The sequence below is a fragment of the Heterodontus francisci genome, unplaced genomic scaffold (assembly GCF_036365525.1).
Source record: "Heterodontus francisci isolate sHetFra1 unplaced genomic scaffold, sHetFra1.hap1 HAP1_SCAFFOLD_51_1, whole genome shotgun sequence".
NCBI classification, from domain to species: Eukaryota; Metazoa; Chordata; class Chondrichthyes; order Heterodontiformes; family Heterodontidae; genus Heterodontus; species Heterodontus francisci.
The window spans coordinates 4,228,100-4,252,085 of record NW_027141937.1 but is presented as its reverse complement, the minus strand read 5'-3'; the positions used below and the strand labels follow the sequence as shown (position 1 = coordinate 4,252,085).

The 23,986-nt window shown below is 45.3% G+C and overlaps 1 protein-coding gene and 1 non-coding gene across 2 annotated transcripts in view; one reads left to right on the top strand and one right to left on the bottom strand.

The window, feature by feature from the left end:
- The window catches only part of LOC137365671 (histone H2A-like), a 65,363-nt gene that overhangs the window by 9,739 nt on the left and 31,638 nt on the right, over positions 1 to 23,986 (top strand). The window lies entirely within an intron of this gene.
- Positions 17,611 to 17,701, bottom strand: trnar-ucu (transfer RNA arginine (anticodon UCU)). The gene is given in 2 exon segments: positions 17,611 to 17,646; positions 17,665 to 17,701. It is a non-coding gene; the product is annotated as a tRNA-Arg (tRNA).

Genomic DNA, 23,986 nt, shown 5'->3' with positions numbered 1-23,986 from the left:
AATGTCCCTGTTTTCACATGCAGGCTAGGATGAACGACAAGAGCGAAGAGCTGGAGAGACTGTGGGACAGTCAGACACCTCTGAGGAGGAGGAGGGAGCCTCAGATGGTGCACCTTCACCTCATTCCCCTGCACCCTCCACCAGCACAGAAACCCTCACTCGGTGGGTATCCACTGGATGATAGATTTGGGCACACAAGCTGGTGAGCACGTCACAGACAGGCCCGGGCAGCTGACGGAGGCTGTGACAGCCGAGGCCACTGGCAGTTGGAAGTCTGTGGGAGGACAGGCCCATGCTGAGTCCCAGGCTGATGATGTGCCTCTGGTGTCACCAGCAAGACGGGAAATACTGCAGCTGCAGCTAGAGGTCAGGCAACATCTGGCAGAGTTGCCGGAGATTATGTGTACCCAAGTTCGGATGATGGAGGAGTCCATCCAGGCCTTGCATGCTGCACTGTCTCTGATGGGGGTGTATCTGGCTTCCTTCCTTGAGAGATTGGTGACTCTGATGGAGAGCCAGATCCAGCCGACCAATCAGTGGCTGCCGGAGATGCACGCAGACTTGCACTCCATCGCTTTGTCCATGAGATCCATCCAGCGGTGACAAGGTGAGAGGGGGGACGAGGCACCTGAACTCTTCACCAGGTCCACATCCCTCTCAGGTCAGCAGACACAAGTGTGTCTGATAAGGGGGAGGAGCAGCTGGCTGCTACATCTGGGGTCTCCTCTCAGGGTGCTCCTGGTGTGGACAGTAGCTCCAAAGCCCCTCTGCCAGTGACACAAGTGATGCCAGTGCCTGCCTCCATCACCCTCGATGACAGAGGGGGGTCCCTGTACCTGTGCAGGAGGCCCTCAGTGTGCCGGGGACCTCCAGGCCTATGGCAGCAAGAGGACGGCCACCAATGTCATCCCAAGCCATGGGGCAGCAAGGTCAGCAGCCTGTCTCCATCTCAGCTGACAGAGCAGGGGGAGCACCACGTAGGAGCACCCGGAAAAGATTTAAGAAGAGCACCTAGATTCACTGAGGGGTTCACGGGTGAATGTACAGTCCAGATGGATAGGGTTGTGTTTGGTGTCACACGGAAGAAAGAAATGATGTTCTCTCACTATGTCTCCTTCTTATTATTGATACCCTTTGGGACTTCATTTAAACCCTTCCTCCCAAGGGGCTGGAAGTGAGGGACCAAGCCCTGAGTTTACAAAGCTTCGGCCTTGTCACTGTGCGATGTGTACCTGGACGCTGCAGAACAGAAGGAAGGAGGTGACAACAGGGCTGCTTAAAGCTAAGACTTTTTTGCTGTGGTTCCAGAAGGTGGTAAAGCTCAAAGGAAACTTGAATGTATAAGGGTGTCTCATGTCTCGTTGTGTGTATCTCATGGCCCCTTTCCTGCTGTGCCTGAGGTTCTTCATCTGGCACTGCTTGGGCAGCATCCTCCTCCACGTCCTCATCATCAGTGAAGACACCACACTCCACGATATCCTCACTAGTCAACACCTCACCCCTCTGTAATGCCAGATTGTGCTGTGCACAGCAAACCACCACGATATGCGAGACCCTCGCCGGGACATACTGAAGGGCTCCACTGGATCGATCTAGGCACCTGAATCTCATCTTCAGGAGACCAATGGCCTCCTTGATGGTCGCTCGGGTTGACCCGCAGCAGGTGTTGTACCTCTCCTCTGCATCCGTGCGTGGGTTCCTCACAGACGTCAGCAGTCATGTCCTCAGTGGGTAGCCCTTGTCTCCAAGGATCCATCTCTGAAAGCGGATGGGGCCACGGAAAGGTTCTGGCACCTGGGAGTGCCTTGGTATGCAGGCGCTGTGGCTGCTTCCCGGGATTTGTGCACACACCTATGAGATCCATTTGCAGTGGTCGCAGACCAATTGCACACTGAGCAAGTGGAAGCCCTTCCTGTTGAAGGCTGCTGGCTGGTCTGCAGGAGCTTTGATGGTCACATGGGTGCAGTCAATGACACCCTACACCTGGTGGAATTCAGCGATGGCCCCGAATCCTATAGCTCTCTCAGCTTGACTGTTTGGATCAATGTGCACATAGTCACCGGCCCTCCTGAACAGGACATTGGTGACCTCCTTGATGCACTGATTCACTACAGACTGTGAGATTCCACATATATCTCCAGTGGATCCCCGCAATGATCTGGTGGTGAAGAAGTTCAGTGGCACGGTGACCTTCAGTGACACTGGCATCAGGTGCCCACCAAGTCGCAGGGGGCACAGCTGCATCATGGCAGAGAGATCAGTGACGACCTCCGTGGAGAGGTGCAGTCTGCGGAGACACTGTCACTCGGACATCTGCAGGTAGTTGAACCTCGGCTGACGTGTTCCTGTGCCTCCTTCTCCAGCCTCCTGTTCGAGGCTGGCCTTCCTGTGGGCCCCCAAGCTGCTGTGGTGCCCCTGCTGGTGCCTGCGACTCCCTCCCTTCCTCTCTGCTCCTCCTCGTCCTCCTCAATGGGAGCCTCGAATCCAATGAGAGCCTCGAATGAGGCCCATGACAGGTTGCCCCTCCCTGAGTGCAAGGCCTTCACAGTAAACAACACCCAGCCACATTTACCTTACTTGTCACACTCAATGAAGTGGCACTGCCCCAATGGCACCCTGGTGTTGTTCCCTCTGCAGAGCTGGCACGTTGGCCCCCACTCCTGACAGTGTTTCCCGATGCCCTTTCCCCCTCCACCCTTGCTGCCAAGTTTTGCTGCCTCACCCGATAGCTTCCCAGTGAAGACAACACTCAGCTCCCACCTCCCAGTCACCTCCTTTAACCAGGCGAGGCTCTGAAGCCCCGTGGTTCCCGTGTGCTATTAGTTCAATTGGATCCAGTGAATAAAATTGCTGACAATTGGACTCATAAATACTTTAAATGCCTTCTTGCCATGTGGATGTGCGAAGTCTGCCCTCCATGTCAGCCGCCGACTGAAAAATCCGGTCCAACGTCTTCCATCCCCATTTTATACACCCCCCCTCCCCCTCCCCGGCCTCCATTCCCGTCTCCAACGGGCCCTTAAAATTCTGGCGCATGTCTCTAAGACTAATGGGAGTGAAACCAGATCTGCTCCTTCGACTGAACAGGGAGAGCTGCTCTCTCTGTGTTTAAAGTGAATGAATCTGCTCTTCACCTTGTCTTACTGGAACGTTCACTGTCTGGAGATGTCTGTTTGAAAATGTTTTCCTGTTATATTAATGGAGCAGAGGAGCAGATGTGAGGTACTGTTGAACAGAGAGGTTTGGAAGTGGGTGAAGGGGTGGAGTGACGGTGGGAGTGAGAGGCGCAGTGAGTTGGCCATTCTCAATAGAGTGTCAGGAATGAAGGTCAGAGGAACAGACCAGGCAGGAAACACAGAAAGAGCGAGGAGAAGCTGGTGTGAAAAACAGAGATTAAACAACAGGCTTGTTCATTTGGTTTGGGTCTGGTGTTTACAATACCCGGAATCTGGGTTCACTTCCCTTCCAACTCAGTGAATTGTATCAACATTATGATCATAAAACCATGGAATGATACCCAAAGAAGGAGACCATTTGGTCCATTGTGTCAGTGCTGTCTCCTGTAATCTGTACATTTTTCCTTCCAGTATTTATCCCTATCGCTTTTCAAAGTTACTACTGAATCTGCTTTCAAGTCCTGATCAGACAGTGCATTTCAGATCACAACACATCACTGTATAAAAAATCATTCCTCATTTCGCCTCTGGTTCCTTTCTCAATCACCTGATAAATACATCCTCTGGTTACTGACCCTTTTGCCACTGGAAACAATTTCTCCTTATTTAACTTATTGAAAACCTTCTTGATGATGTCACATACTAGACTGCCAGTAAAACTGAAGTGCATGGAATAAAAGGGACAATGACAGCATGCATATGAAGTTTGCAGACTGATAGGAACATAGGAGCAGGAGTAGGCCATTTAGCCCATCGAGCCCACCCTGCCATTCAATATGATGATGACTGATCGTCCACTTCAATGCCTTTTTCCCACACTTTCTCCATCTCCCCTATGTCATTTGTATTTAGAAATCTGTCAATCTCTGCTTTAAACACACTCAATGACTGAACTTCCACAGCCCTCTGAGGTAGAGAATTCCAAAGATTCACAACCCACTGAGTAAAGAAATTTCTCCTCATCGCTGTCCGAAGTGGCTTTCCCCTTACGTTGAAATTGTGTCCCCTGGTTCTAGACGCCTCAACCGGGGGAAACATCTTAGCTTCATCTACCTGTCTATCCCTTTAAATATGTTGTAAGTTTCAATGAGATCACCTCTCGTTCCTCAAAACTCTAGAGAATACAGGCCCAGTTTCCCCAATCTCTCTTCATTTGACAGTCCCGCCATCCCGGGAACAAGTCTGGTGAACCTTCGTTGCACTCCCTCGATGGCAATGATATCCTTCCTAAGGTAAGGGGAACAAAACTTCACACAGTGTTCCAAAGCGCAGTCCAACCAAGGTTATATACAACTGAACAAGACTTCACTACTCCTATACTCAAATCCTCTTGTGATAGAGGCTAACATATCATTCGTCTTCTGAATTGCTTGCTGCACCTGCATGTTAGCTTTCAGTCACTTATAGACAAGGACACCCAGGCCCCTTTGTACATTCACACTCTTACCATTTAACACATAATCTGCACATCTGTTTCTCCTACCAAAGTGGATAACCTCACATTTTTACACATTATATTTCATGTGCCACTTTCTTGTCCACTCACTAAGTCTGTCCAAATTCCCTTGAAGCCGCTTTGCATTTTCCTCACAACACACATTCCCACCTAGTTTTGTGTCATCTGCAAACTTGGAAGTACTACATTTGGTCCCCGCATCCAAATCATGTGAACAGCTGGGTCACAGTGTGGTGGTGAACAGTTGTATTTCTGTCTGGTTTACAGTGGGTTCCCCATGGTGCCACATAACTTCAGTTATGTGCAGACAATGGAAAAGCTGGGGTTGTTCTCCTTGGAGCAGAGCAAGTTCAGAACAACTTTGACAGAGTTAGAATCAAGGAATCAAATGGTTACAGTACAGAAGGAGACCATTCAGTCCATCATGTCCATGACAGCTCTTTGCAAGAGCAGATCAGCGAATTCCACTCCTCTGCCCTTTCATTGTAGCCCTGCAAATTTTCTCTATTCAGGTGTTTATCCAATTCCCTTTTGAAAGCCACGATTGAATCTGCCTCCAGCACACTCTCAGGCAGTGTATTCCAGATCCGAACCACTCACTCTGTCCCACACCCCTGGTACCATTGCAGAAAATCTTTTCTGTTCATTTCATCCCTCATAAATAATTGAAATGAAATGTTTATGAGGGAACGCACAACATAAAAAGGAGAGAGAAATAAATGCTGAGTAAAATAGAAGTCAATGTTTGGAAGGTAAAAAGAGCAAAAGATGTAACTTTTATTCTGGTTGAATGAGAGGAATATATCACACTTTGGGGATTTTGTAAGAGGATTTACTGATAAACCTGGGATTTGAAAGGAAGCTGGTTCATGGTTTACAGAACAAATTCAGCCCCTGGGGTAGAGCCAACAGCTGCACCGTCCAATAACAGACAGGCCGGGGACACTGTCTCGGGCCGAGTGAGCTCAGTCAATGAAAACATGAAACTCTGAATCTCAAGTTTTTGAGTTTGAGCCCACGGTGGGTGTTTTTTATTTCCTTTTTAGGCTGATTTTACAGGCGTTATCCAGCTCTGAATTCCTCGGCAGGGAGTTCAAGGAGTGTTTGAAATGAGATTCAACAGCAGTATGAGAAAGTCTCTCCTTGATTCAGGACTCTTACCTCTCTGCAGCATCTCACTGCTGAAGACTGAACTTTATCTCATTTCATTCTCAGCTCAGGGTCAGTGTGGTTCACTGGGACTTCTGGCTGTCTCCCACTTCACAATCCATCAGTGCTGAGAAATCAATGGGGAATATTACATCACATGTTGTAATGTTTTGTAAATACTTGAATGTATTTCACACTGTGTCTAACAGTGTGAATCTCCCCTGGTATATCAGCTGACCAACACTTCAACAGAACATTCACATAATGTGAGCTCTGAGATCTATTCGAATCCCATTCCCAAGACCTGGAAAGTGGGATTGGGCTGGATCACTCTTTTTCAGCTGGCACAGACACGATTGCTAAATGGTCTCATTCTGTGCCATAAATGTTCTCCATTTTCTATGTTCTATGAAGTGAGGGAGGGACAATTCCACCAGGGTTATATTTTCTACCAAAACAATGACACAAGGGATACTTCACATTTTTATTCATTCATTCATGCGATGTGGGCATCGCTGGCCAGGCCAGCATTTATTGCCCATCCCTAATTGCCCATGAGAAGGTGGTGGGATGGGCTGCATTCTTGAACCACCGTGGTCCGTGTGGGGTAGGTACACTCACAGTGCTGTGAGGAAGGGAGTTCCAGGATTTTGACCCAGCGACAGTGAATGAACGGCGATATAGTTCCAAGTCAGGATGGTGTGTGGCTTGGAGGGGAACTTGCAGGTGGTGGTATCCCCTGCATTTGCTGCCCTTGCCCTTCAATGTGGTAGAGGTTGCTGGGTTTGGAAGGTGCTGTTGAAGGAGTCTTGGTGCATTGCTGCAGTGCATCTTGTAGACGGTACACACTGCTGCCATTGTGTGCCGATGGTGGAGGGAGTGAATGTTTGTAGATGGGGTGCCAAACAAGTGGGCTGCTTTGTCCTGGACGGTGTTGAGATTCTTGAGTTGGAATTGCACCCATCCAGGCAAGTGGAGAGTATTCCATCACACTCTTGACTTGTGAATTGCAGATGGTGGACAGGCTTTGGGGAGTCAGGAGTCATGGATGAGTGAGAGGAATATATCACACTTTAGGGCTTTTGTAAGAGGATTTATTGATAAATCTGGGATTTGAGAGGAAGCTGCTTCATGGTTTACAGAACAAATTCAGCCCCTGGGGTGGAGCCAACAGCTGCACTGTAATTACTCGCCTCAGGATTCCAAGCCTCTGACCTGCTCTTGTAGTCACGTTATTTGTATGGCTCCCCATGGTAACCCCCATGATGTTGATAGTGGGGGATTCAGTGATTGTAATGCTATTGAATGTCAAGGGGAGATAGTTAGATTCTCTCTTGTTGCAGATGGTCATTGCCTGGCACTTGTGTGGTGCGAATGTTACTTGCCACTTATCATCCCAAGCCTGTGAGACTGAAATAGCTCAGTTGGGAGTGTGTTAGACTGAAGATCCCTCGTTCAATCTGGGGTTTTGGCAGTTCTCCTTTATTCTGCATCGCCCTTTGGTTTTGACTCTTGAGCTGCACAATTTGCACTGAAATTATTTCCCCAACTCTGAAGGCTGGATTGGAATAGAGAGATATCAAGGATGGGAAATATTTACATTGTCAGCTTTAGCTTATTCTCTATCTCCTTGTGTCCTTTTCCCCAGTTTTTGAATCTTTCGGGGTCGGGTGAACATTTGATTTGCTGCATTTGTCCCAAACTGAAGCCTTTTCCACATCTTTGGGTGGTTAGACTTGCTCTGTCTGTTTTTCCTGCTCGTGACCATTAACGAGAACAGGCCACGAGTTCAATGTTTATCAGCAAATGGAAGATAACTGGAAAGAATTCTGTGTTACTCCAGACCAGTGACAAAGATGCAATGGATGTTATTCAAAATAAATTCCCTCTGACATTTTATGTAAACTTGTTTGCATCTAAAAGTTGGATTTTAAGTGTTACAAAAATGTGTCAAATTAATGACTGACCATGTGACAGCGCACATGGGGATCAAATCCACAGCCTTGTTGTTATCAACACTGCGTCCTAACCAACTGAACTAAGCGGCCTATAGACAGAGCCAGGTATGGGTTTGAGCCGCACGCTGGGCGGTTTGTGTTTTATTTCCCACACTGGGTGACAGAGCGATTGTACAAACAATGGACACATCACATCCCTGAAACATTGTGCTGATATAAAACAGTGTGAAATAAGAACTGAGCATGGAAATGGAACGGTACCAGAAATCAGTACTTGAATCTATTGAAGTTGATCTTGAAATTCAACCATTCACTAAACATTCCAATCGATCGAACTCTCTTCTGATATAAAATCCAGGAACTTGAGCTGCTGTAAAACATAACTGAGCCTGACGTGATCTGAACACACAATCTTCTGATTTGTAGTCAGACGCGCTACCATTATGCCACTAGCTCACAAATAGAATAAAGTGTTTCATTCCTGACAGATTTACTTCTTGTTTAGATTCAGTGATTGAAATTAATTCAATCCTCATCTGACCGCCACTCTGTGAAGGCCTGCTACCCGACCTGAACCCGACGAGAACCGCGACCTGTGTCGGGTCCGGGTCGTGTCGGGTCGCTCTTCCGGGTCTGGCTTTCGGGCTCAGGTCAGGTCGGGCCAGGTTCGGGTCGGGCTGGGTCCAGGTCGGGCTGTGTCCGGGTCGGAAACACACAGGAAGTATTACATTTTGCTCTGCTGGGAAGTTGAGTTTAGTAAGTGTCAAAAGTTGAAAAGCCAACCTGAGCTGGGAGTCCGGGACATCAAGGAGGGAAACTCTGAGTCTGCTCAGTGAGCAAGTGAGCATCTCAATTATGTCATTGCGCTCATGCTGCAGCTTCCTGTAGATTCGGAATCGGGAGGTAGATAAAGTGAACATTCCGGTGGTCGGGTAAGGTTCGGGTTAGTTTGGGCGTGGGAATAAATGGAGATACTCGGGCCGGGTCGGGCTCGGGTCCAATGTGATTCTGTTGGGTTCGGGTCGGGTTTTTTTTCCTGACCTGAGCAGGCCTTTACCGCTCTGTCAGTTCAGTGCCTTATTTAAACTATTACTTGGAGTTCTGTTTTACAGGGTCTCGGCTGTTTAAGTGTTTCCCAGACCCACTACTCTGATTAATCAGACATTTTGCTGCTAACTGCTGCTGCTACAATTGAAATGTAAAAAAGAATTTCCAGTGACCTGCAACCAATGGACAAATAAATTTCAGAAAGATAAAGCTCATTCACCAATCCACAAATGTGTCTTTCTGCTTATATTTATAAACAACTCCTTCTCTCCACTATGAGAACTATGCAATCACTACAGTTATTTGAAAGTTAGTATAAGATGTTCCAGTTCATCAATGTTAAAACTGCAGCAGGTATTTTCCAGAAAACTTCTCTGTTGGAACCTCAGTCCCATTTAGATTGAAAGTGGACAATTAATGTATTCACTTGTTCATTGTGGACAGGTGTCTGACTTCGAATAAATCTCATTAACTTTCAATGAGGTGGCAGTATTTCTGTGCTCCCATTTTACACAGTCTGTCCTGTTCATGCACCATGTTTTTATTCTCCTCTCCCATTCTCCACAGGATACAGATTACAAGCATAATCAATCTAGCTGTTGAAAAGCATTGGAAGAATCTGGTCACACAGGTATTGAAACATTCATTTTCTGCCATTTTACAAGTTGGTTGCTTTAAACACAGTGCGATGTGTAATCATCTTGAAAAGAGATTCTCTTCAATATCCAATACAAACTGAATTACAAACCTGACAGACAAACACAGGAGAACAAGTGACTAGTGAACACAAACCACATGGTGCTCATTTTCAGATTTATTGCAGTCATCCGACAAAACAAGTGAAAGAATATTCCAGTCAAATGATTTGGAAAGTAGGTGTAACTTTTGTTGGTGCCTTTCTTTGCTCTGTTGGTGAAACTTTCTTGCACCTGACTCCTGTTCATGTCTCTGTTTCCTCTATTGAATGAGGAAGGAGGTATTTGATCAGAAATCAACTGGATTGTGTACCTTTGAGAGGGGATTTCTGCACCATCAGGGCTGGAAACAGGAGTGAGTGAAAGACAATGTGTGCAGTTTGATTTTGTACAGAGGGAGAGCAAATCTAACAGGACTGTGAGATATTGGCCTGGATTTTACAGCCCCAATAGCGGTGAACTCTGAGACTTTCACTGCTATTGAGGGTCTGAACAGCACTGCAACTGCTGGTACATGCACACACTAACACCAGCATCTGGAAGTTGTGGTGGTGAGAAATGTGCTGAGAATGAGCTTCTGATCATAATCGCACCAGCCCACTCTTTAAAGTGACAGGGACCTGTAGTTCAGCAATTTGGGCTCATTGTCCACAATGTACCCTGATTTTTACCTGGGTTGGATTAAAGCCGGTACCAACAGGCTCAGGGCCGCTCGGGAAGGACTTTTCTGTTGACACAACAGCTCCACTATTCCAGGAAGACACCAGCAGCAGCAGGGGTCAACTTTCAGAAAGGAGTTCAGACATTTTAAGTGTTGTATTTTATTTCTTAATTGTATGTAAGTTTTTAGCATGGCCTGATCAGAGTTCTTAAATTTACATCTGACTTTTTATTAACAAGATTGAAGTGTTTTTAAAAGATCTCTAAATATATATGACTTTTTATCAAGATTTACTTGGCTTCTTTGTAAAGACTCGAGTAAGATTGAAGTGACTTTTAAAAACTACATCTTATCCTTTAAAATCCTGCTTCCATGTAGATGACATTGGAAGATGACTTCAGAATAGCTTAGACTATCTTTCTAACAGGTACTGCAACAGCTTAAGACCTACTTTTCTGCAAAAGCTGGTGAATTACCTTCCGGGAGCGGAGAGGAGCGGAGCGGAGCAGACCTATATGGACCGATATGAGGAGAACGTTGAGAGCGGAGCCGATAAATCCAATCCGAGGATCGAGGCCCAGTCTCTTACCTTCCAGGAGTGGAGTGGAGATCTTCCAGTGTGCTGGAGTTTTGAAAAAAAAAGAAGCCAACTGTGATGTCAGAGGAGAGCTGCAAGGTGATTGGTTGGTGAGTCACTGCTGTTAGTGTATTTAAATATCATAAAGAAAATGGTAACGTTTTTTAGTTGAAAAAAAAACCTCTGCTGATAAGTTGAGTACTACTAAAGTGTTTTTTTTTATTCAGTGTAACTTATGAAGGACTTTAGATTGTCGTGGGTCGAACAAGGCCACGAGTGTCATTACCATTTTTTAATTAAGGGAGTAACTAATTAATCTAAGGGTAAGTCATGGCAGGAGAACTCAGTCCCGTGATATGCTCCTCCTGCGCTATGTGGGGATTCAGGAACCCTCCCAGTCTCCATGACGGCCATGTGTGCAGGAAGTGTATCCAGCTGCAGCTACTGGCTACTCGCATTATGGAGCTGGAACTGCGGGTGGTTTCACTGTGGAGCGTCCGCGAAGCTGAGGGCGTCATGGATAGCATGTTTAGTGAGGTGGTCGCACCGCAGGTAATGGATGCACAGGCAGAAAAGGGATGGGTGACCACCAGATGGAATAGTAGGAGCAGGCAGATAGTGCAGGGGTCCCCTGTGGCCATCCCCCTCTCAAACAGAGATACTGCTTTGGTTACTGTTGGGGGGATGACCTCCCAGGGGAAAAGAGCAACAGCGCGGTCCGTGGCACCACAAAGGGTTCTGCCGCACAGCAGGGGAGGAAAAGGGGTGGAAGAGCTATTGTGATAGGGGATTCTATCATAACGGGTGCAGATAGGCGTTTCTGTGGCCGCAAACGAGACTCCAGGATGGTATGTTGCCTCCCTAATACTAGGGTCAAGGATGTTTCTGGGCAGCTGCCGGAAATTCTGAAAGGGGAGGGTGTGCAGCCAGAGGTCGTGGTCCATATTGGTACGAACGACATAGGCAGGAAGAGAGATGAGGTTCTGCAAAGTGAATATAGGGAGTTAGGCAGAAGGTTAAAGAGCAGGACCTCTAGGGTTGTAATCTCAGGATTACTCCCTGTGACACGTGCTAGTGCGGGTAGGAATAGGAGGATTAGGCAAATGAATGCGTTGCTGAAGACTGGCGAAGGCGGGAGGGCTTCAGGTACTTGGATCATTGGGATCTCTTCTGGTGTAGAGGTGACTATTGGGGGGCCTATAGTATAATCCCATCAAAGGGATCACCCTTTTATTATTTCTAAGTTCTACCAGTATGGCCTCACTGGACATTCACCCCGGGATATCCTCGCTAAGTACTGCCGTGATGTCCTCCCTAATCAATAGTGCAACTCCCCCTCCTCTCTTACCTCCACCTCTGTCACGCCGGAGTCCAGGATAGTTTTCTGAAGCAGTACGTGGATGGCCCGACTAGAGAAGGGGCTACACTCGATCTCCTCTTAGGAAATGAGAATGGGCAGGTGGTTGAGGTGTACAAGAGGGACGGGTTGCATCTGAACTGGAAGGGGACCAATATCCTTGTAGGGAGATTTTATAGTAATACACTGGAGGGTTTAAACTAGTCTTGCAGCGGGGGTGGGACCCAAAGTAGTAGTCTCTCCGATGAGATAGTTGAGGCAAATGGAGAGGTTAAAACAAGCAAGTCCAGTAGGCAGGCCAGGCAGGGGCAGGACAGGGAGCGTGGAAGGTCTGGTGGGCTAAACTGCATTTACTTTAATGCAAGTGTCCTTACAGGTAAGGCAGATGAACTCAGAGCATGGATCGGTACATGGGATTGTAGTATTGTAGCTATTACGGAAACGTGGTTGAGGGATGGGCAGGACTGGCAGCTCAATGTTCCGCGGTACCGATCCTTCCGGCGTGACAGAGGTGGAGGTAAGAGAGGAGGGGGAGTTGCACTATTGATTAGGGAGGACATCACGGCAGTACTTAGCGAGGATATCCCGGGGTGAATGTCCAGTGAGGCCATACTGGTAGAACTTAGAAATAATAAAAGGGTGATCCCTTTGATGGGATTATACTATAGGCCCCCCAATAGTCAGAGGGAAGTGGAGGGGCATATATGTAGGGAAATCACAGATAGGTATAGGAATTATAGGGTTGTAATAGTAGGTGATTTTAACTTCCCTAATATTGACTGGGACTGCCTTAGTGCTAAGGGATCAGATGGGGAAGAATTTGTTAAGTGAGTCCAGGATAGTTTTCTGAAGCAGTACGTGGATGGCCCGACTAGAGAAGGGGCTACACTCGATCTCCTCTTAGGAAATGAGAATGGGCAGGTGGTTGATATGGCAGTGGGGGAGCACTTTGGGACCAGTGACCAGAACTCTATTAGCTTCAAGATAGTTATGAAAAAGAATAGGACTGGTCCTCAGGTTGAAGTCCTAAATTGGGGGAAGGCTAATTTCCATGGCATCAGACAGGAACTCTCAAACGTTGAATGGGAGAGGCTGTTTACAGGTAAAGGGACGTCTGGCAAGTGGGAGGCTTTTAAAAGTGAGATAGGAAGAGTTCAGGGCCAGCATGTTCCTGTTCGATGGAAGGGCAAGGCTGGCAAGTTTAGGGAACCTTGGTTGACGAGGAATATTGAGGGTCTGGTCAGGACAAAGAAGGAGGCATACGCCAGGTATAGGCAGCTGGGATCGAGCGAGTCCCTCGAGAAGTATAGGGGATATAGGAGTATACTTAAGAAGGAAATTAGGAGGGCGAAAAGGGGCCATGAGATTTCCCTGGCAGATAAGATAAAGGAGAATCCTAAAAGATTCTATAAGTGTATTAAGAGTAAAAGGGTAGCTAGGGAGAGAGTAGGTCCCCTTAAGGATCAGTGTGGCAATCTATGTGTGAAGCCACGCGAAATGGGCGAGGTCTTAAATGAATATTTCTCGTCTGTATTTACCGTGGAGAAGGTCATGGAAGCGAGTGAGTTCAAGGGAGGGAACAGCGATATCCTGCAGCATATCAACATTACAAAGGAGGAGGTGTTGGAGGTTTTGAAGCGCATTAAGGTGGATAAATCCCCAGGGCCTGATCAGATGTATCCTAGGATGCTCTGGGAAGCAAGGGAGGAGATTGCTGGGGCGCTGGCAGAGATTTTTGTATCATCGTTAGCCACGGGTGAGGTACCGGAAGACTGGAGGATAGCTAATTTGTTAATTAATAAATTAAATAACAAATCATGTCGCCTCTTTCTCTTCTAAACTCTGGCGGAGACAAGCCCAGCTTGTCCAATCTTTCCTCGTATGACAGCCCACCCATTCCATATATTAGCCTCGTAAACTTTCTCTGTACTACCTCCAATGCATTTGCATCCTTCCGCAAATAAGGAGACCAGTACAGTACTCAGTATTGCAGAAGAGGTCTCACCAATGTCCTGTATAGCTGAAGCATAACCTCCCTACTATTGTATTCAATTCCCATGGTGATAAATGATAACATTCTATAGCTTTCCTAATTACGTGCTGGACCTGCATACTAACCTTTTGCAATTCATGCCCTCGGACACCCAGATCCCTCTGCATCTCAGAGCTCTGCAATCTCTCACCATTTAGATAATATGCGATTTTATTCTTCCTGCCATAGTGGACAATTTCCGACTTTCCCACATTATACTCCATTTGCCAGGTCTTTGCCCAATCACTTAACCTATCGATATCCCTTTTAGCCCCCTTATGTCCTCTTCACAACCTACTTTCCTACCTATCTTTGTGATCAGCAAATTTAGCAACAATACCTTCGGTCCCTTCATCTAAGTCATTTATATAAATTGTAAAAAGTTGAGGCCCCAGCACAGATCCCTGTGGCACACCACTCGTTACTTCTTGCCAACCATAAAGTGACCCATTTCTGCTGACTCTCTGTTTCCTGTCAGCTAGCCAATCTTCTATCCATGCCAATATGTTACCGCCGACATCATGAGCTTTTATTTTCTGCAATAACCTTTGATATGGCACCTTATCCTTCTGGAAATCGAAATACAATACATCCACTGGTTCCCCTTTATCCACAGCACATGTAACTCCCTCACAGAACTCCAATAAATTGGTTAAACATGATTTCCCTTTCAGAAAACCATGTTGACTCTGCCTGATTACCTTAATTTTTTCTAAATTCCCTGCTCTAACATCCTCTGTAATAGCTCCAAGCATTTTTCCTCAGACAAATGTTAAGCTAACTGGCCTGTCGTTTCCTGCTTTCTGTCTCCCTCCCTTTTTGAATAAATGAGTTACATTCACTCTTTTCCAATCTAACGGAACCTTCTCGAATCTAGGGAATTTTGGAATATTAAAACCAGCGCATCAACTATCTCACTAGCCAATTCAGGACCTGGCGACTTGTCAACCCGCAGCTCCAACAATTTGTTTAGTACCACTTCCCTGGTGATTGTAATTTTCTTGAGTTCCTCCATCCCTTCAATTTCCTGATATACGGCTAATACTGGGATGTTATTTGTATCCTCAATAGTGAAGACCGATGCAAAGTATCTGTTCAATTCATCTGCCATCTCTTAATTATCCATTATTAATTCCCCAGACACACTTTCTATTGGACCAACAGTCGCTTTGTTAACTCTTTTCTTTTTAAAATATCTATCGAAACTCTTACTAGTTGTCTTGAAATTTCTTGCGAACTTTCTCTCATACTCTAATTTTACCTTCCTTATCAATCTTTTAGTCATTCTTTGCTGTTTTTTTTATATTCTGTCCAATCTTCTGACCAGCCTCCCATCTTTGCACAATTATAGGCTTTTTCTTTAAGTTTGATAGTATCTTTAACTGTTTTCGTGAACCATGGATGGTGAGTCCCACCTTTGGAACTTTTCTTTCTCGTTGAAATGTATCTATTCTGTGTATTCTGAAATATCCCCTTAAATGTCTGCCACTGCATCTCTATTGACTTATCCCTTAACCTAATTTGCCAGTTCCCTTCAGCTAGCTCTGCTTTCATGACCTTATAATTGCCCTTATTTAAATTTAAAATAGCAGTCTGGGACCCACTCTCCTCTCCCTCAAACTGAATGTAAAATTCAATCATATTATAATCGCTACTACCGAGGGGCACCTTAACTATGAGGTCATTAATTAATCCTATCTCGTTGCACAATGCCAGGTCTAGTATAGCCTGCTCTCTGGTTGGCTCCAGAATGTATTGTTCCAAGAAATTATCCCCAAAACATTCTATGTATTCCTCATCTAGGCGACCTCTGCCCATCTGAATTTTCCAATCTATATGTAGATTAAAATCCCCCATAATTATCACAGTACCTTTCTGCAAGCTGCCATTATTTCCTCCTTTATATCCCATCCGACAGTGTGGTTAATGTTAGGTGGCCTGTACACCACTCCCACAAGAGACTTCTTGCCTTTATGATTTCTCATTTGTACTCAAACTGCTTCTGCATCCTGATCTCCAGAACTCAGGTCATCCCTCTCTATTACGCTAATACCATCATTAATTAACAGAGCTACCCCGCCACATTTTCCTAGCTTCCTGTCCTTCCAAAATGCCATGTCACCTCCAATATTCACATCCCAATCTATGTCGCCCTGCAGCCATGTCTCTGTAATGACTATCAGATCGTACTTATTTATTCTATTTGTGCTCGCAGTTCATCTGTTTTGTTTCAAATGCTCCATGCATTCAGATACAGAGCATTTAGTTTTGTCCTTTTATTATTTTTGTCACCTCTAGCCTTATCTGTCGATTTACTCTCAGATTTGTACATTCTGTCCCTTCCTGTCACAGTCTGTTTATCATTTCCCATATTTATACCTTTCTCTCTTGCCTTGTCTCTCCTCCTTGATTCACCATATCTTCCCAAATTTGATCCCTTGCCCCCACTATTCAGTTTAAAACCGTCTCTACTTCCCTCGTTATGTGGCTCGCTAGAACACCGGCACCGGCACGTTTCAGGTGCAGACAGTCCCAACGGTACAGCCACCTCTTTCCCCAGTACTGGTGCCAATGCCCCACGAACCAGAACCCACTACTACCACACCAGTCTTTCAGCCGCACATTACTTTCTCTAATCTTATTTGTCCTATGCCAATTTGCACATGGCTCAGGTAATCATCCAGAGATGATTAACTTTGAGGTTCTGCTTCTTAATTTGGTGCCTAGTTCCTCATACTGACTTTGCAGAACCTCTATCCTTGTCCTGCCTATGTCTTTGGTACCGACATGGACCACGACGACTGGATCCTCCCCCTCCCATTGTATGTTTCGCTCCAGCCCTGAGCAGACGTCCTGAATCCTGGCACCGGCAGGCAACACAGCCGTCTGGACTCTTGCTTTTGCTGCAGAGAACAGAGTCAATCCACCTTACTATACTGTCCCCTACTACCACTACATTCCTTTTTTCTCACTCTTTGAGCCGCAAACACTTACTGCAGACGTGTTTGCCCTGGATCACACTGGCATCCAGGAACTCCCACATGCTGCAGCTGTGACACATCACCTGGCCTGTCATCCTTAACGTGTTTCAATTAACTACTTAAATATTTTATTCAATGATTCATTTTATTGCATATTTTATGAAACTTACCACTAGTTTGTTTACTATTTTAAACGTTAGGACTAAAATGGATCTTAATCACTTACCAGATGCGCATCAAGCAGGTCGGTTCTTCCAAACCAATCAACTACCTGCTTGCCTGTGATGTCACAGCTTACCAGATCCTCACCAAACAGCTCCTTCCACTGCACCGAAGAAAGAACCAAATCCTGTAAACTCACCCCAGCGGCTCTCTGTTTCCCTGCTCTCACTCTCCATTGTGACGTCACTCCTCGATTTTTTTTTCCCCCTGCTCTGCTCCTCTCTCTCTCCGAGTCTGTGCTTTTGACGCATTTCTTCATTTGCTGTTCCGTTGTGCTCCTCTGTTTCTGGTCCAAAACCTGACTCTGGTGGGACTTGAACCCACAACCTTTGAATACCGTCTTAATCATTATTTAGAAGTCCAACACGTTACCCATTGCGCCACAGAGCCTCACACATTTTTATTAACATCACTAAGGCATTTGATCTTGTCAGCAGAGACGGCCTCTTCAAACTGCGATGGAACATAGGCTGCCCTCCTGACCTCTTGGGCATCATCTCTTCTTTCCACGAGAACATGCACAGGTCCATCAGTTACAATGGAGCAACATCAGACGCTTTCAAGATCAGCAGTGGGGTAAAGCAGGGCTGCGCGCTGGCGCCAACTCTCTTAGGAACAGAGGAACATAGGAGTAAGCTATTCAGCCCGTCGAGCCTGCTCTGTCGTTCAATTCGATCATGGCTGATCACCTACCTCAAAGCCCCTTTCCCATGCTATCCCCATATCCCTTGATGTCATGAGTATCAAGATTTCTATCAATTTCTGTCTTGAACATGCTCAATGATTGAGCTGCCACAGCCCTCTGGGGCACAGTATTCCAATGATTCACCACCGTCTGAGTGAAGAAATTCCACCCATCTCAGTTTTAAATGGCCTACTCCTTATTCTGAGACGATGTCCTTTGGTTTTAGACTCACCAACCAGGGCAAACATCCTGTCGACATCCACACTGTCACGCCCTGTAAGAATTTTGTCAGTTTCAATCAGATCACCTCTCATTCTTCGAAACTTTAAGGAATACAGGCCCAGTTTCCTTATCAGACAATCCCACCATCCCAGGGATTAGTCTGGTGACATAAAAACAAGAAATGCTGGAACCACTCAGCAGGTCTGGCAGCATCTGTGAAAAGAGAAGCAGAGTTAATGTTTCAGGTCAGTGACCCATCTTCGGAACTGACATATATTAGAAAAGTCACAGGTTACAAGCAAGTGGGGTGGGGGTGGGGCAAGAGATAACAAAGGAGAAGGTGTAGATTGGACAAGGCCACATAGCTGACCAAAAGGTCATGCAGCAAAGGCAAACAATATGTTAATGGTGTGTTGAAAGACAAAGCATTCGTACAGATTAGGTGTTAATGGACTGAATATTGAACAGCAGCAAGTACAAACCTGAAAAAAAAACAGTAGGTAAGCAAACTGAACAAACTGAGATGAAATGAAATAAATGCAAAAAAAAGATTAGTCTGTTGACCCTCTGTTTCACCACCTCTATGGCAAGTGTATCCTTCATAAGATGAGGAGACTAAACTGTGCACAATACTCCAGTGCGGATTCACCAAGGCTCTATACAATTGCAGCAAGACATCTTTACTCCTGTACTCATGACCCCTCGTGTGGGTACAACATACCATTTGCCTTCCTAATTGATTGCTGCACCTGCACAAGAGCTTTTAGTGTCTCAGGAACAAGGACACCCAGGTCCCTTTGGACATCGGCACTTCCCAACCTCTCACCATTTAAGAAATACTCTGTCTTTCTGTTTATTCTACCAAAGTGAATAACTTCACACTTATTCACATTATATTCCATGTTCTTGCCCATTCACTTAGCCTCTCCAGGTCCCCTGGAAGCCTCTCTGCATCCTCCTCACAACTCACACTTCACCGAGCTTTGTGTCATCTGCAAACTTGGAAATAATGCATTTAATCCCCACATCCAAATCATTTATATAGGTTGTTAACAGCTGTGGCTCCAACACTGATCCTTGCAGTACCCCAATAGTAACAGCCTGCCATCCTGAGAAGGACCCGTTATTCCTGCTCTCTGTTTTCGGTCTGTTAACCAATTCTCAATCCATATCAGTATATTATCCCCAAGCCTATGTGCTCTAATTTTGTTTACTCACCTCATGTGTGGGACCTTACCAAAGGAAAATACAAATCCCACACATCCACTGGTTTTCCTTTATCTGTTCTATAGGTAACATCCTCAAAAATCTCAACAGGTTTTTCAAACCTGTTTTCCTTTTCATAATTCTATGTTGACTCTGCCCAATCATGTCATCATTTTCGAACTGTCTAGTTATCACATCCTTTATAATTGGCATATTCTTCTCCATGCTGCTATTGTACACTTTCAATTACTCAGATATAGGTGTTCACCTGCACATCAGAGCTGACGACAAGCTGTTCAACTTGGCAAGACTGTGCGCCAAGACCAAAGTGGGTAAATTCCTAGTCTGTGAGTTGCTATTTGCTGATGATGCTGTGCTGACATCCCATAATGAAGTTCAGTCACAGCAGCTTGTAGATCGGTTCTCCCTGGCCTGCAAAGAGTTTGGACTGACAATCAGCATCAGGAAGATGAAAGTTACGGGCCAGGACGTAGAGACTCCACTTTCCATCAACATCGACAACCTCACTTTGGAGGTTGTCAACAGCTTCACATACCTTCAATCAACAATCACCAGCAATCTGTCCCTTGATACTGAAATCAGCACCAGGATTGCCAATGCTGCAGCTGTCATGTCAAAGTTGAGAAGACAAGTGTGAACCGACAGCAAACTGACCGAAAATACAAAGCTCCACGTGTACAAGGCTTGTGTTCTCAGCACCCTCCTTTGTAGTAGAGAAGCATCAACAACTTATACAAGCCAAAAAAAGCGGCTGAACAGCTTCCACCTCCACTGCCTCAGATGGATACTGGGCATCTCCTGGCAGGACAGAGTGCCGAATGCGGAAGTACACCAGCGTGCAGGGATCCACAGCATGTTTCCCCTCTTGAGTCAGCGGTGACTCTGTTGACTGGGCCAAATGGATGACGGTCACATTGCCAAATACATGCTCTCTGGTGAGCTTGCTATCAGCATGAGATCAACAGGTCAGGGAAAAAAATCAAGTCCTTTGGAGAGGTTTGAGTTAATTCAGGAGAGTGGGCATGGATTTATCAATGGGAGTTCATGCTTGACGAATCTAACTGCATTTGTTGATAAACTATCTGAGAATACTGATGAAGGGAATGCAGTGGATGGTGTTTATATGGATGTTACGAAAGCATTTTATAAAGTACCACATAAAAGGGTGGTTAACAAAATTGGGGTTCATGGATTAGGAGGGTCAGTGTCCATATGGAGAGTAAATTGTTTTAAAGACTGAAAACAGCGAGTCATATTAAATGGTTCTTGGTCAGACTGGAGGATAGTCGACAGTGGTGTTCCCCAAGGGTCAGTGCCAGAACCACTGCTTTTTTTGCTAAAGGTAAGTGACTTGGATCTTGGAATACAGAGTAGAATCTCAAAATATGCCGATGACACCAAACTTGGAGGAGTGGCAAACAGTGAGGATGATATGAACTGCCTGCAACAGGACAGTGATAGGCTAGCAGAATGGGCAGACAGGTGGCAGATGGAATTTAATAGTGACAAGTGTGAGGTGATGTATTTTGGCATAAGGAATAGGGAGAGGCAATATATACTTAATGGCACAGTTCTAAAGAGTGTGCTGGAATAGAGGGACTTGGGGTTCATGTGCATCAATCTTTGAAGGAGGCAAGTCATATTGCGAGAGTGGTTCGCAAAGCATATGGGATCTTGGGCTTTATAAATAGAGGCATTGAGTACAAAAGCAGGGAAGTTATGCTGAACCATTATAAAACTCTGGTTAGGCCCCAATTGGAGTGTTGCTTCAAGTTCTGCTCAGCAGACTTTAGAAAGAATGTGAGAGTCCTTGAGAGGACGCAGAGGCGATTTACCAGAATGGATCCAGGGATGGGGGACTTTAGTTACAAGGTTAGGGTGGAAAAGCTAGGATTATTCTGCCTTTCTCAAAGGAGATTGAGTGGAGAATTGATAGAGGTGTATAACACCTCCAGAGAACAGGCCATCCTGGACTGGGTATTGTGTAATGAGAAAGGATTAGTTAACAATCTTGTTGTGTGGGGTCCCTTGGGGAAGTGCGCCCATAATATGATAACATTCTTCATTAAGATGGAGATTGAGAGAGTTGATTCCGAGACTCGGGTCCTGAATCTAAACAAAGAAAACTATGAAGGTATGAGGCGTGAGTTGGCTATGATAGATTGGGGAACGTTACTTAAAGGGTTGACAGTGGATAGGCAATGGCTAGCATTTAAAGAGCGCATGGATGAATTACAACAATTGTTAATTCCTGTCTGTGCAAAAGTAAAACAGGAAGGGTGGCTCAACTGTGGCTTACAAAAGAAATTAAGGAAAGTATTAGATCCAAGGAGGAGAAGTATAAAATGGCCAGAACAAGCAGCAAACCTGAAGATTGTGAGCAGTTTGGAATTTAGCAGAGGAGGACAAAAGGATTGATTAAGAAGGGGGAAATAGAGTATGAGAGTAAGCTAGCAGAGAACATAAAAACTGACTGTAAAAGCTTCTATAGATATGTGTAGAGAAAAAGATTATTGACGACAAATGTGGCCCTTTACAGTCAGAAACGGGGGAATTTATAATGGGGAACAAAGAAATGGCAGACCAATTAAATACATACTTTGGATCTGTCTTCACAAAGGAGGATACAAATTATCTCCCAGAAATGTTGGGGAACATAGGGTCGAGTGAGAAGGAGGAACTGTATGAAATCAGTATTATTGGGAATGTTTGGGAAATTGATGGGATTGAAGGCCGATAAATCCCCAGGGCCTGATAATCTACATCCCAGAGTACTTAAGGAAGTGGCCCTTGAAATGGCAGATGCATTTCTGGTCTTTTTAAAAAATTCTATCGACTCTGGAACAGTTCCAATGGATTGGACGGTAGTTAATGTAACTCCACTATTTAAAAAAAGAGGCAGAAAGAAAACAGCGAATTATATACCGGTTAGCCTGACATCAGTCGTGGGGAAAATGCTGGAGTCCATTATAAAAGATGTCATAGCAGAGTGCAATAGTAACTCGTCTCCACTCCTAGTATTTCTAAATCCCACACATTCACTATAATGTGAACAATTATTTCCTGTTGTGTCTCTCTCAGATTTGTAAACTTCACTGTATTGGAGTGAGGTGACATCTACTGGCAGGAAGCTAGAACTGCAATCAAACAGCAGAAACTCCACAGTCTGTCAGGGTGAAAGAAACATTGCAATGTGAGGCAACAGCGAAGTGGTTTGATTGGGTAGATGGAGACATGATTCCACTTGTGGTGGTGTCTGAAGCAAAGGCCAGACATACAAAATTGTCATTAATAAAAGAAATGAGGAATTCATGAAAAATGTAGTAACGTAGTGAATGGTTAGATTGTGGATAGAATAGAAAGTGAGATTCGATGGACAGAAGCAGTCTGAAAGGATAGCTGAAACAAAAGGTGAGTGCCCTGAAATGTTAACTGTGTTTCTCACAGCACAGATGCTGCCAGAGCTGCTGAACATTTCCAGCACTTTCTGTTTTTATTTCAGCATTTGCAGGATGTTGCTTTGATCTGAAAAAAAATGGATGATTGGCTGGGGGGTTCCAGTGAAATTCCACAGCAGCAAATAAAGCTTGACCTGTCAGTGGCTCGTTGGTCTAGGGGCATGATTCTTGTTTTGGGAGTATGGTTAATTAACATGCGAGAGATCCCGGGTTCAAGTCCCGGACGAGCCCTGGTCTGCTGGCATTTTTAGATTAAGGTTATCTATTGGTTTCAGCCTTGCAGAAGGTGGAATTGACTTCCCTACGGAGCTGGCTTGAGGACCAGACAATTGGATTCAAAGAGCTTGTCGACAAAATTGTAATTAACTAAATGTACAGATAACCAACTGGGAATATAAAGTTGATGCAGTAATTGAGACCTGACTCCAAAAACAACAGGACTGGGTTCTGGACTGGAATGGAATGGAATTCTTCAGTGTTTCTGTTGTTTGGCTTGCATTGACTCATCGATTTTCTTGTTTTTCACTTTGTCGATGCCTTTGAATAATTGTGGATCCTTCTTCAGGGTGTCTTCTTTCACCAGGTAGCTCTGACCTCTGATGATGTTGATTGTAATCAGCTTCAATTCGCTGATAGTTTTGGAAGTGAGCAGAATTCCTTTGCTTGAGTCTACAACATGGAACTCAGTCTGACATGTGGACCCATGGGAGGATTTGAATGCCACCCCTGCGTTGGAGTTGCATCCATCCAATAAGAGACCGAGTAGAAGTGACAGTTCTGTCAGTCGAATATGAGACTTTTAATGGCAGGGTTGTGAGTTTGAGTGCCATTCTGTTTTTCCCTTTTGTAAGGCTTCATGAGCAGAGAGTACAGGGAGTGTTTGAAATGAGCAAGTCTCGCTTTGATTCAGGACTCTTACCTCTCAGCAGCATCTCACTATGAAAGATTGAATTTGATCTCATTTCATTCTCAGCTCGGGGTCTGTGCGGCTCAGTGGCACTTCTGGCTATCTCCCGCTTCACAATCCATCAGTACTGAGAAAGCAATGGGGAATATTACTCACATGTTGTGTTCTTTAATTTT